Here is a 14,620-nt window from a genome sequence, read left to right as displayed (position 1 = left end):
TCAGAAGGAATGGTACCAGCTCCTCCTTGTACCTCTGGTAGAATTCAGCTGTGAATCCATCTGGTCCTGGGCTTTTTTTGGTGGGCAGGCTATTAATTGTTGCCTCAATTTCAGAGGCTGCTATTGGTCTATTCAGGGATTCAACTTCTTCCTGGTTTAGTCTTGGAAGAGTGTACGTGTCCAGGAAATTATCCATTTCTTCTAGATTTTCTAGTTGATTTGCGTAGAGGTGTTTATAGTATTCTCTGATGGTAGTTTGTATTTCTGTGGGGTCGGTGGTGATATCCCCTTTATCATTTTTTATTGCGTCTATTTGATTCCTCTCTCTTTTCTTCTTTATTAATCTTGCTAGCGGTCTGTCAATTTTGTTGATCTTTTCAAAAAACCAACTCCTGGATTCATTGATTTTTTGGAGGGTTTTTTGTGTTTCTATCTCCTTCAGTTCTGCTCTGATCTTAGTTATTTCTTGCTTTCTGCTAGCTTTTGAATGTGTTTGCTCTTGCCTCTCTAGTTCTTTTAATTGTGATGTTAGAGTGTCAATTTTAGATCTTTCCAGCTTTCTCTTGTGGGCACTTAGTGCTATAAATTTCCCTCTACATACTGCTTTAAATGTGTCCCAGAGATTCTGGTATGTTGTATCTTTGTTCTCATTGGATTCAAAGAACATCTTTATTTCTGCTTTCATTTCGTTATGTACCCAGTAGTCATTCAGGAGCAGGTTGTTCAGTTTCCATGTAGTTGAGCGGTTTTGATTGAATTTCTTAGTCCTGAGTTCTAGTTTGATTGCACTGTGGTCAGAGAGACAGTTTGTTATAATTTCTGTTCTTTTACATTTGCTGAGGAGTGCTTTACTTCCAATTATGTGGTCAATTTTGGAATAAGTGTGATGTGGTGCTGAGAAGAATGTATATTCTGTTGATTTGGGGTGGAGAGTTCTATAGATGTCTATTAGGTCCGCTTGGTGCAGAGATGAGTTCAATTCCTGGATATCCTTGTTAACTTTCTGTCTCGTTGATCTGTCTAATGTTGACAGTGGAGTGTTGAAGTCTCCCATTATTATTGTATGGGAGTCTAAGTCTCTTTGTAAGTCTCTAAGAACTTGCTTTATGAATCTGGGTGCTCCTGTATTAGGTGCATATATATTTAGGATAGTTAGCTCTTCCTGTTGGATTGATCCCTTTACCATTATGTAATGGCCTTCTTTGTCTCTTTTGATCTTTGATGGTTTAAAGTCTGTTTTATCAGAGACTAGGATTGCAACCCCTGCTTTTTTTTGTTCTCCATTTGCTTGGTAGATCTTCCTCCATCCTTTTATTTTGAGCCTATGTATGTCTCTGCATGTGAGATGGGTCTCCTGAAGACAGCAGACTGATGGGTCTTGACTCTTTATCCAGTTTGCCAGTCTGTGTCTTTTAATTGGAGCATTTAGTCCATTTACATTTAAGGTTAATATTGTTATGTGTGATCTTGATCCTGCCATTATGATATTAACTGGTTATTTTGCTCATTAGTTGATGCAGTTTCTTCCTAGGCTCGATGGTCTTTACATTTTGGCATGTTTTTGCAGTGGCTGGTACCAGTTGTTCCTTTCCATGTTTAGGGCTTCCTTCAGGGTCTCTTGTAAGGCAGGCCTGGTGGTGACAAAATCTCTAAGCATTTGCTTATCTGTAAAGAATTTTATTTCTCCTTCACTGATGAAACTTAGTTTGGCTGGATATGAAATTCTGGGTTTAAAATTCTTTTCTTTAAGAACGTTGAATATTGGCCCCCACTCTCTTCTGGCTTGTAGAGTTTCTGCCGAGAGATCTGCTGTCAGTCTGATGGGCTTCCCTTTGTGGGTAACCCGACCTTTCTCTCTGGCTGCCCTTAAGATTTTTTCCTTCATTTCAACTTTGGTGAATCTGGCAATTATGTGTCTTGGAGTTGCTCTTCTGGAGGAGTATCTTTGTGGCGTTCTCTGTATTTCCTGAATTTGAATGTTGGCCTGGCCTGCTAGGTTGGGGAAGTTCTCCTGGATGATATCCTGTAGAGTGTTTTCCAATTTGGTTCCATTTTCCCCCTCACTTTCAGGCACCCCAATCAGACGTAGATTTGGTCTTTTTACATAATCCCATACTTCTTGCAGGCTTTGTTCATTTCTTTTTCTTCTTTTTTCTTTTGGTTTCTCTTCTCGCTTCATTTCATTCATTTGATCCTCAATCGCCTTAAAACATCAACAGGAGTAAATTTGATTCTGCAGTAGCCTGGGGCTATTGCTTGCATTTTCTGTAGTTCTATGCCTGTATCTATTCCCAAATGACCATTCAAATAATCATTCACATCATATGCTAATAACAAAACTTGCAAGGTTAGACACAAAGTTTTCAACAAAAGTGCCCTGAGAAAAATAAGTCCTAAATTTAATCTGTGAACTTTGGAATAATCAAAACTCTTTAATCAGTGGTTAATATTTACCTTGCATTGTTTTAGGGGAAATAGTTTTGCAAAGTGGAGGGGCAGCTGAAGGAAAAATGTAATTAAAAGCTTGTTAAACGAGAAAAATACTATTTAAAAGGCCCCACGAATTATAATGCATGTTTGCACTAGTGTTAAATAGGAACATTTAAAAAAAATCACTGGTGAGAGAATGTAGAAAAAAAGATTTGAAAATATTTGAGGAATAAATGCAGAAGATAACTAGAGAAATGTCAACAATGTCACTGAATTTAGTTTTCTAACAAAGTTATATTAGATATTATCTTAGTCAGATGCTCTTCTTTTAAAATAAGGCAGGTCCAGAGAATAAACTGATTTTAGGAAATATCGATTAGTTTACTTTTCAACATGTTAAAAAGTTTAAGGTGAACAGAAAGCTAGATGGAAACTGGAATGGTTTAAAGACGTGAATGTTCAAAAGTTGACTGTTAAGAAGTAGTTATGTATAAAGTCAGACATGGAAGGACAAAAGTGGTTCTTTATATTTTGTATTAAATTCTGCAGTGATTTTAAAACATTGCCCCCAAAGTCTTTGGTATTCTCCCGTTGAGAGATCATTTTGAATTTGGGCTGACCTGTGACTACTTTGACCAATAGATTACAGCAGAAGTGACTGCCAAGACCAGCTCATTCTTTTAGGATGCTGTCTCTGAAAGATCTCTAAAAACACACAGCCACCAGGCTGTGAGGAGCTAAAACCATATGAAGAATCTATGTTTTGGCTCTCTGGTCATCAGTAGCTGCTGAACACATCCGATAGCCACTCAAGCCCAGGAACAGACATGTAAGTGACAAAGACATCTCAGAGGTGGATCCCCCAGCCTCAGCTCTTCTACCTTTTTCCATTTGAGTATTTTCAGCTGTGGTGTTCTTTCTAAATTCATGGAACACAGAATCCATGACCTTAATAAAAAATAAAAATAAAAATAAAAAAACCTTAGGATTCTGTGTTATATAGTAACAGGAACAGGGAAGCCTCTGTTAATCATGCCAGTCATTCAGATCTTTCCAACTGAGGTCTCAGACTAATGAAACAGACAGGAGTCATAGTGCTATGCTCTGCCAAAATTCCTGATCCACAGAATCCACGAGCTTTACAAAACTTTTTCATTCCACTAAATTGAGGTGTTATTTTTAATTAGCAGTAATAACTAAAGCATATAGCCTTTGCAAATGTGATGAAATTCATGGATGTCTTCCCAACAGTGCAATGCACTCAAGATATTGCTTAGAAATAGAGTTCTCAAATGCCTTTGTTTTTATCACACTAATAAAAATAGTTAACATTGAGTAGGTGCTTATGGGCAAATTCTTTCAAGACCAATTTATCTGAAAAAATTGAACAGTCACTCACAATAAACAATAAAGTACTCTAGTTATCCTTATTTAACATATACAGTGCTAACATAAACCACACATACCAAAGCCCTATAAGGTAGGTATTATTACTATGAGTCAAATTTTACATTTAAAGAAGCTGAAGCTCAAAGCAATTAGGTATTTTTTCCCAAATTTATGGGATTAGCTATGGAGAAAGTACATAAATGGATAGTCTGTGTTGAAACTTTATGCTGTTGACTCCAATACTATCATGCTTCTCAATTAAACCTAGAGAAGATAGCCTCCTCAACTAAGACTAAAAACTTGGTTACAGATTATGTTTAAACTAAATTCAAGTGTTTCAACTTTAATTCCATGCTTCTTTATTCAGTCTGCCTCAACGAATGACACTAATGATTTTTCTACTTTTCCTTGTGAAATAAACAGTAATTAAGTTAATTAAGATGTGTTTTTCTAAAAATGTAAGGCTGAAAACCCTACACAAGATGTACATTGGGCATAGCAGGATACCAATCAGGGGTCATTAAATAAAAACAAGTTAATTAAGGACATTAAACTGTTTCTAGGCATGGTGATCTGACCTACAAAATACACAGCCTTTTCCTGCTCTAATAAATTTGAATTGTGCCCTTGTAGATCCTTGCCTTTTGGAAAAAGCCAAAAGATATCTGGAAGTAGAAAATTGGAACATCAGAGGATATTTACAACCACATAGGAATGTCTTATTAAATATGCCTAAATAGTTTTCATTCTGGACATTTTAACAAGAGAGACATGCTTATTATGAAAGACAAGTGCTTTCCTCCCCCGCCCCTAAGGTTGATGTTCTTTCACTGGGAAGGATGCATGGAAATTGAAATAAAGAGATGCAGAAAAAAAAGAGCTATGTCAGCTAAATCAATTGACTCACATTTAGTTAATAGACAGCTGTTCATATTAATGCCCTCTCATACCCTCTTTCACTACGCTACATTCAGAGAAGAGGTATATTTGCACATTTTCTTTCCCACAGTTCCTTGGGCATGTGCTATCTCTTTTGCATCATCACTTTATATTTGAGCTAACAGAGGCTTTTGTATTAGGCAATTTATATGACAGTTGGTGTGGCCCAGTTGTTTTTCAAGTATAATAACATCTTTAATAACATCTTTATTCTATTACTTGTGCTCCTGCTAATTTTAATAAGGAAGATATAAACAACTTTTGGAAAAAAAAAAGGGCACAGCTCTTTTCTATTTTAATGCCCTTTGTTGTCATTCTTGTACTCAGTTTTCTTTTGCAATTAAAAAATATTTAGTACAATCAATGATTTGTTTCCCCATTTAAACTTGGAAATCCTCTTCACCAATATCCTTATCAATTTCTTTCTTATTGATAACATGTTAATGCTGTAAATTGCTTTAGTATTATTAATTTATTGCTTCCTTTCTTCTAGGAACTGTTGAGCAACTCATTTCTGATGATTTCCTCAGTCGTTCTGCAGGTTTAAAAGGATAGTTTTGGGATCAGCGGAGCAAGATGGCCGAATAGGAACAGCTCCAGTCTCCAACTCCCAGCGCGAGCGACACAGAAGACCAGTGATTTCTGCATTTTCAACTGAGGTACTGGGTTCATCTCACTAGGGAGTGCCGGCCAATCGGTGCTGGTCAGCCGCTGCAGCCCGACCAGCCAGAGCTGAAGCAGGGCGAGGCATTGCCTCACCTGGGAAGTGCAAGGGGGAAGGGAGTCCCTTTTCCTAGCCAGGGGAACTGAGACACACAACACCTGGAAAATCGGGTAATTCCCACCCCAATACTGTGCTTTAAGCAAACGGGCACACCAGGAGATTATATCCCACACCTGACCGGGAGGGTCCCACGCCAACAGAGCCTCCTTCATTGCTAGCACAGCAGTCTGCGACCTAACTGCAAGGCAGCAGCGAGGGTTGGGGAGGGGCGTCCACCATTGCTGAGGCTTAAGTAGGTAAACAAAGCTGCTGGGAAGCTCGAACTGGGTGGAGCTCACAGCAGCTCAAGGAAGCCTGCCTGTCTCTGTACACACCACCTCTGGGGACAGGGCACAGCTAAACAACAACAACGACAACAACAGCAGCAGCAGAAACCTCTGCAGATGCAAACGACTCTGTCTGACAGCTTTGAAGACAGCAGTGGATCTCCCAACACAGAGGTTGAGATCTGAGAAGGGACAGACTGCCTGCTCAAGTGGGTCCCTGACCCCTGAGTAGCCTAACTGGGAGACATCCCCCACTAGGGGCAGACTGACACCCCACACCTCACAGGGTGGAGTACACCCCTGAGAGGAAGCTTCCAAAGTAAGAATCAGACAGATACACTCGCTGTTCAGCAATATTTTATCTTCTGCAGCCTCTGCTGCTGATACCCAGGCAAACAGGGTCTGGAGTGGACCTCAAGCAATCTCCAACAGACCTAGAGTTGAGGGTCCTGACTGTTAGAAGGAAAACTATCAAACAGGAAGGACACCTATACCAAAACCCCATCCGTACGTCACCATCATCAAAGACCAGAGGCAGATAAAACCACAAAGATGGGGAAAAAGCAGGGCAGAAAAGCTGGAAATTCAAAAAATAAGAGCACATCTCCCCTGCAAAGGAGCGCAGCTCATCGCCAGCAACGGATCAAAGCTGGATGGAGAATGACTTTGACAAGATGAGAGAAGAAGGCTTCAGTACATCAAACTTCTCAGAGCTAAAGGAGGAATTACGTACCCAGCACAAAGAAACAAAAAATCTTGAAAAAAGAGTGGAAGAATTGATAGCTAGAGTAATTAATGCAGAGAAGGTTATAAACGAAATGACAGAGATGAAAACCATGACACTAGAAATACATGACAAATGCACAAGCTTCAGTAACCGACTCGATCAACTGGAAGAAAGAGTATCAGCGATTGAGGATCAAATGAATGAAATGAAGCGAGAAGAGAAACCAAAAGAAAAAAGAAAAAAAAGAAATGAACAAAGCCTGCAAGAGGTATGGGATTATGTAAAAAGACCAAATCTACATCTGATTGGAGTGCCTGAAAGTGAGGGGGGAAATGGAACCAAGTTGGAAAACACTCTTCAGGATATCATCCAGGAGAACTTCCCCAACCTAGTAGGGCAGGCCAACATTCAAATTCAGGAAATACAGAGAACGCCAAAAAGATACTCCTCGAGAAGGGCAACTCCAAGACACATAATTGCCAGACTCACCAAAGTTGAAATGAAGGAAAAAATCTTAAGGGCAGCCAGAGAGAAAGGTCGGGTTACCCACAAAGGGAAGCCCATCAGACTAACAGCAGATCTCTCGGCAGAAACTCTACAAGCCAGAAGAGAGTGGAGGCCAATATTAAACATTCTTAAAGAAAATAATTTTAAACCCAGAATTTCATATCCAGCCAAACTAAGTTTCATAAGTGAAGGAGAAATAAAATCCTTTACAGATAAGCAAATGCTTAGAGATTTTGTCACCACCAGGCCTGACTTACAAGAGACCTTGAAGGAAGCACTAAACATGGAAAGGAACAACCGGTACCAGCCATTGCAAAAACATGCCAAGACCCATCTGTCTGCTGTATTCAGGAGACCCATCTCACATGCAGAGACAGACATAGGCTCAAAATAAAGGGATGGAGGAAGATCTACCAAGCAAATGGAGAACAAAAAAAAAAAAAAAAGCAGAGGTTGCAATCCTAGTCTCTGATAAAACAGACTTTAAACCATCAAAGATCAAAAGAGACAAAGAAGGCCATTACATAATGGTAAAGGTATCAATTCAACAGGAAGAGCTAACTATCCTAAATATATATGCACCCAATACAGGAGCACCCAGATTCATAAAGTAAGTCCTTAGAGACTTACAAAGAGACTTAGACTCCCATACAATAATAATAAGAGACTTCAACACTCCACTGTCAACATTAGACAGATCAAGGAGACAGAAAGTTGACAAGGATATCCAAGAATTGAACTCATCTCTGAAGCAAGCAGATCTAATAGACATCTATAGAACTCTCCACCCCAAATCAACAGAATATACATTCTTCCCAGCACCACGTCACACTTATTCCAAAATTGACCACATAATTGGAAGTAAAGCACTCCTCAGCAAATGTAAAAGAACAGAAATTATAACAAACTGTCTCTCAGACCACAGTGCAATCAAACTAGAACTCAGGACTAAGAAACTCAGTTAAACCGCTCAACTACATGGAAACAGAACAACCTGCTCCTGAATGACTACTGGGTACATAGCAAAATGAAGGCAGAAATAAAGATGTTCTTTGAAACCAATGAGAACAAAGATACAACATACCAGAATCTCTGGGACACATTTAAAGCAGTGTGTAGAGGGAAATTTATAGCACTAAATGCCCACAAGAGAAAGCTGGAAAGATCTAAAATGGAGACTCTAACATCACAATTAAAAGAACTAGAGAAGCAAGAGCAAACACATTCAAAAGCTAGTAGAAGGCAAGAAATAACTAAGATCAGAGCAGAACTGAAGGAGATAGAGACACAAAAAACCCTCCAAAAAATCAATGAATCCAGGAGTTGGTTTTTTGAAAAGATCAACAAAATTGATCGACTGCTAGCAAGACTAATAAAGCAGAAAAGAGAGAATAATCAAATAGACGCAATTAAAAATGATAAAGGGGATATCACCACCGACCCCACAGAAATACAAACTACCATCAGAGAATACTATAAACACTTCTATGGAAATAAACGAGAAAATCTAGAAGAAATGGACAATTTCCTGGATGCTTACATTCTTCCAAGACTAAACCAGGAAGAAGTTGAATCCCTGAATAGACCAATAGCAGACTCTGAAATTGAGACAATAATTAATAGCCTACCAACGAAAAAAAGTCCAGGATCAGATGGATTCACAGTTGAATTCTACCAGAGGTACAAGGAGGAGCTGGTACCATTCCTTCTGAAACTATTCCAATCAATAGAAAAAGAGGGAATCCTCCCTAACTCATTTTATGAGGCCAACATCATCCTGATACCAAAGCCTGGCAGAGGCACAACAAAAAAAGAGAATTTTAGACCAATATCCCTGATGAATATCGATGCAAAAATCCTCAATAAAATACTGGCAAACCGGATTCAGTGGCACATCAAAAAGCTTATCCACCATGATCAAGTGGGCTTCATCCCTGGGATGCAAGGCTGGTTCAACATTCGCAAATCAATCAACGTAATCCAGCATATCAACAGAACCAAAGACAAGAACCACATGATTATCTCAATAGATGCAGAAAAGGCCTTTGAGAAAATTCAACAGCCCTTCATGCTAAAGACGGTCAATAAATTCGGTATTGATGGAACATACCTCAAAATAATAAGAGCTATTTATGACAAACCCACAGCCAATATCATACTGAATGGGCAAAAACTGGAAAATTCCCGTTGAAAACTGGCACAAGACAGGGATGCCCTCTCTCACCACTCCTATTCAACATAGTGTTGGAAGTTCTGGCTAGGGCAATCAGGCAAGAGAAAGAAATCAAGGGTATTCAGTTAGGAAAAGAAGAAGTCAAATTGTCCCTGTTTGCAGATGACATGATTGTATGTTTAGAAAACCCCATTGTCTCAGCCCAAAATCTCCTTAAGCTGATAAGCAACTTCAGCAAAGTCTCAGGATACAAAATTAATGTGCAGAAATCACAAGCATTCTTATACACCAGTAACAGACAAACAGAGAGCCAAATCAGGAATGAACTTCCATTCACAATTGCTTCAAAGAGAATAAAATCCCTAGGAATCCAACTTACAAGGGATGTAAAGGACCTCTTCAAGGAGAACTACAAACCACTGCTCAGTGAAATCAAAGAGGACACAAACAAATGGAAGAACATACCATGCTCATGGATAGGAAGAATCAATATCGTGAAAATGGCCATACTGCCCAAGGTTATTTATAGATTCAATGCCATCCCCATCAAGCTACCAATGAGTTTCTTCACAGAATTGGAAAAAACTGCTTTAAAGTTCATATGGAACCAAAAAAGAGCCCTCATTGCCAAGACAATCCTAAGTCAAAAGAACAAAGCTGGAGGCATCACGCTACCTGACTTCAAACTATACTACAAGGCTACAGTAACCAAAACAGCATGGTACTGGTACCAAAACAGAGATATAGACCAATGGAACCGAACAGAGTCCTCAGAAATAATACCACACATCTATAGCCATCTGATCTTTGACAAACCTGAGAGGAACAAGAAATGGGGAAAGGATTCCCTGTTTAATAAATGGTGCTGAGAAAATTGGCTAGCCATAAGTAGAAAGCTGAAACTGGATCCTTTCCTTACTCCTTATACAAAAATTAATTCAAGATGGATTAGAGACTTAAATGTTAGACCTAATACCATAAAAACCCTAGAAGAAAACCTAGGTAATATCATTCAGGACATAGGCACGGGCAAGGACTTCATGTCTAAAACACCAAAAGCAACAGCAGAAAAAGCCAAAATTGACAAACGGGATCTAATTAAACTAAAGAGCTTCTGCACAGCAAAAGAAACTACCATCAAAGTGAACAGGCAACCTACAGAATGGGAGAAAATTTTTGCAATCTACTCATCAGACAAAGGGCTAATATCCAGAACCTACAAAGAACTCAAACAAATTTACAAGAAAAAAACAAACAACCCCATCAAAAAGTGGGCAAAGGATATGAACAGACATTTCTCAAAACAAGATATTCATACAGCCAATAGACACATGAAAAAATGCTCATCATCACTGGCCATCAGAGAAATGCAAATCAAAACCACAATGAGATACCATCTCACATCAGTTAGAATGGCAATCATTCAAAAGTCAGGAAACAACAGGTGCTGGAGAGGATGTGGAGAAATAGGAACACTTTTACACTGTTGGTGGGATTGTCAACTAGTTCAACCATTATGGAAAACAGGATGGCGATTCCTCAAGGATCTAGAACTAGAAGTACCATATGACCCAGCCATCCCATTACTGGGTATATACCCAAAGGATTATAAATCATGCTGCTATAAAGACACATGCACACGTATGTTTATTGTGGCACTATTCACAATAGCAAAGACTTGGAATCAACCCAAAAGTCCATCAGTGACAGACTGGATTAAGAAAATGTGACACATATACACCATGGAATACTATGCAGCCATAAAAAAGGATGAGTTTGTGTCCTTTGTAGGGACATGGATGCAGCTGGAAACCTCATTCTTAGCACACTATCACAAGAACAGAAAACCAAACACCGCATGTTCTCACTCATAGGTGGGAACTGAACAATAAGATCACTTGGACTCAGGAAGGGGAACATCACACACTGGGGCCTATCATGGGGAGGGGGGAGGGGGAGGGGGGAATGATTGCATTGGGAGTTATAACTGATGTAAATGACGAGTTGATGGGTGCAGCACACCAACATGGCACAAGTATACATATGTAACAAACCTGCACGTTATGCACATGTACCCTAGAACTTAAAGTATAATAATAATAATAAAAAGAAAAAGAAAATAATAATATTAATAATAATAATAATAATAATAAAAGGATAGTTTCTTGTTGGTCAAATCACAGAAAAGTCTTATACAAGAATTATCATCAGGGCAGGCTATTAGACTTACATTGTAATTAATTGCTTGGTTTATCACTCCCACATTTTATAACAGTTTTATTCTTTGTTCTTTCTATTAAACTGGTTTTACTTAAGAATTTTATTTCACTGTAATGAGTGCCATAAGAATATTATTTAATTCAATCTTTATTATTATTATTTTATTTTATATTATTTTTTTGAGACGCAGTCTTGCACTATCATCCGGGCTGGAGTGCAGTGGTGTGATGTCGGCTCACTGCAACCTCTGCCTCTGGGGTTCAAGGGATTCTTCTTCCTCAGCCTCCCGAGTAGCTGGGATTACGGGCGCCCACCACCACGCTTGGCTAATTTTTTGTATTTTTAGAAGAGACAGGGTTTCACCGTGTTGGCCAGGCTGGTCCCCAACTCCTGACGTCGTGATCTGCCCGCTTCAGCCTCCCAAAGTGCTGGGATTACAGGCACCAGCCACCGCGCCCGGTCTCAGTCTTTATTTTTACAAACAATATAGCACACATTTCCCTCCAACACCATTTTAAAATAAAGCTTGTCATTTCTATTTCACCTTTTGTTATTTCTTCCCGATTTTCTGAGGATGATTTATACTAAATATTATCTTTTATATTGTGTACATATATATGTTATTTATAATCCCAAAGCTGAAAATCTGAATTCCAAAATGCTCCAAAATCTGACTTTTTGATCACAGCACTGACGTGACACTCAAAGGAAATGCTCTTTGGAGCATTTTGGATTTTAGATTTTCAGATTAGGGATATTTTACTGTTTCAAAATCTGAAAATCTCTGAAATCTGTTACATTTCTGGTCTCCAATGTTTTGGATTGGGAATAGTCAATCTGTAACATACATGCCTATTACACTGCGTTTTCTTTAATTAAAACAATTGCATTAATTTCTGTCTAAGCTCGGGATGTATCAAAAGTACATATTTCGTTTTGATTCTTAAATCAATTTTGACATATTTCCTCTTATGATTAAATACACATTATTCGTAGAAAGAATAACGTCCTCCACTGGGATCTTTTTGTTTCCTAAAAGACTTTCATTATACGGCTCTGTTGGCTACTTGTCCAGACCCAACTCTCGTCATAAACCTTTATGCTTTATGTTATAGTAGTAACAAATTATTTGTAATTCCTAAAATATCAAAATTGCATTATATAATTCCAATTGTTGGCATTGAAGCCAAGGACTGTGATTTTTCCATGGTGTTTGTCTCAACAATTAGCAGTATGGTGGCATAAATATCTGTTGCAACAACAAACAGCTTTTCTTTCATAGTAGTTACTAAATGCATATTTGCTGAAAGAAATTAATAAACAGCTTGTCTTTCCAACATTTCTTGTATTTGAAATACTTCCATCCAATCTTTCTTTATTATCTGCATGCTTTCTCCTAAGTATGAGCCATTTACTCACCAATTTGAGTTTTATTTAGCTCCACAATCTTGAAGCATTTTAGCATGACGAGATGATTTGAATTGCCTTAATGACAGTCAGGCATATGAAACAGGTTTGCTAAATCCTACTGTTCTAGAATTTTTCAGGGACCCTAGAACAGTATTTTGAAATAGCAATTATAACAAAATGACTTCAACGTATTAATATATACATATTTTTAAATTCTGAGCAGGTGTTGAAATTCTGAAAGAAACCTTTCAGAAGTGAAAGATAACAGCTTTACGATCCTTGTCAATAAAGCAAGTATTGGCAATTTCACTTAACAGTTTTAATGAAGAAATTGTAGCACAGAGTCTGTTGCAAAGCTCTTGATAAAAGTGCTACTCTTTGTGATGAGAATAATTATCACTATAGAGTAGGCATAAAAATACCCCACAATAGTCAGACACCCAGAAATAAAATACAAGTTAGAAAAAAATTGTTGAAACATGATTGAATGTGCATCAGATGACTTAATCAAGGTCTAATTACTCTTATTTTAACATCATTTAAAATGAAATCATATTGGGCTTCAAATGGTTTTTCATATCTAGAGTCAGTGTCATAACAGCAATGACTGCCATTAGCACAGGTAGTTTATAGCTCAAAGTTTTATCTTTGTATTTACCAAGTCTCACTCTCTTGCACTGTCTCCCTTCAATCCCTTGATTAAATGATATCCTGTACATTCCAAAAAGCTCTGTACAATCTTGGTTTGGGAAGAACTCAGTGGAGCTTATATAATGATGCATTTGGTAATCAGTTATGGCAAAATGCACAGTTATTAACCAGAAAGTGTAATATCCTTGTTGACTTTTTTTTAGCACTCCCTATTATCTTTAGCTTTATAATAAAGATTCCATCTTTGAGAGCATATAGTTTATTAATACTTTGTTACATATAATAATGAAAGGGTGTGTGTGTGTGTGTGTAAATGTGTCTATGACAGTTTTTTTGGTTTTACAAAAATTAAACTAGATAAATTTTGTTTATTTTCTATCATTGCTGTATTCAATATTTATCATGAAGTACATATTAAATAATTGTTTTGTAAATTTTATGACAGTATTTAAAATGTACAGTCTTTATTGTAACAAAATAAAACAATATTTACTAGGCTTAATCTGGCAAACACGAGCAGAAGTGAATTGCCAGTAGGAAGACTAAACGCAGGGACTTACAAGGAGAATACTGCACCCTGTCCTTTGTAATTTTACAATAATATTTGAATATCAAGGCACCTATTCTTGATCACCAAATTTTGCTTTCATTCAGCCCATAGAGACTGTTACAAATCTTTCCCAAACACCCTTCCTTAAGCAGAGAATCCCACACGCTTCTCCTACGCTCAACAGGCAACCTTGCTTCTTATTTAAGAAAAAAAGAAAAATAGAAGCCATCTGTTGGAACTTTTCTAAATTTTCTTCTTTTCCACCTATAAAGTTGCCTAGAGGGAAGAGGAACCCCTTCTAGGGGTTGACAACCACTAGAAGGTGAAGTAGGCCAAGAACATTCTCTCCTAGAGCCTTCAGAGAGAGTTTTGGCCCTGCTAAAATCTTAATTTTGGTCCAGTAATACAGATTTTGGACTTCTGGATTTCAAAACTGTGAGAGGATACATTTCTGTTGCTTTAAGCCACCAAGTTTGTGGTAATTTATTATAGCAGCCACAGGAAATTAATATGCTAGTTGTTGGCAAAATTGATATTCCTGTGGTTGTACAACTGAGGTCTCCATTTTCCTAAT

The sequence above is a fragment of the Piliocolobus tephrosceles genome, chromosome X, assembly GCF_002776525.5.
Source record: "Piliocolobus tephrosceles isolate RC106 chromosome X, ASM277652v3, whole genome shotgun sequence".
Lineage (NCBI taxonomy): Eukaryota > Metazoa > Chordata > Mammalia > Primates > Cercopithecidae > Piliocolobus > Piliocolobus tephrosceles.
The sequence above is the reverse complement of the archived record's forward strand: the minus strand, read 5'-3'. Positions refer to the sequence as shown.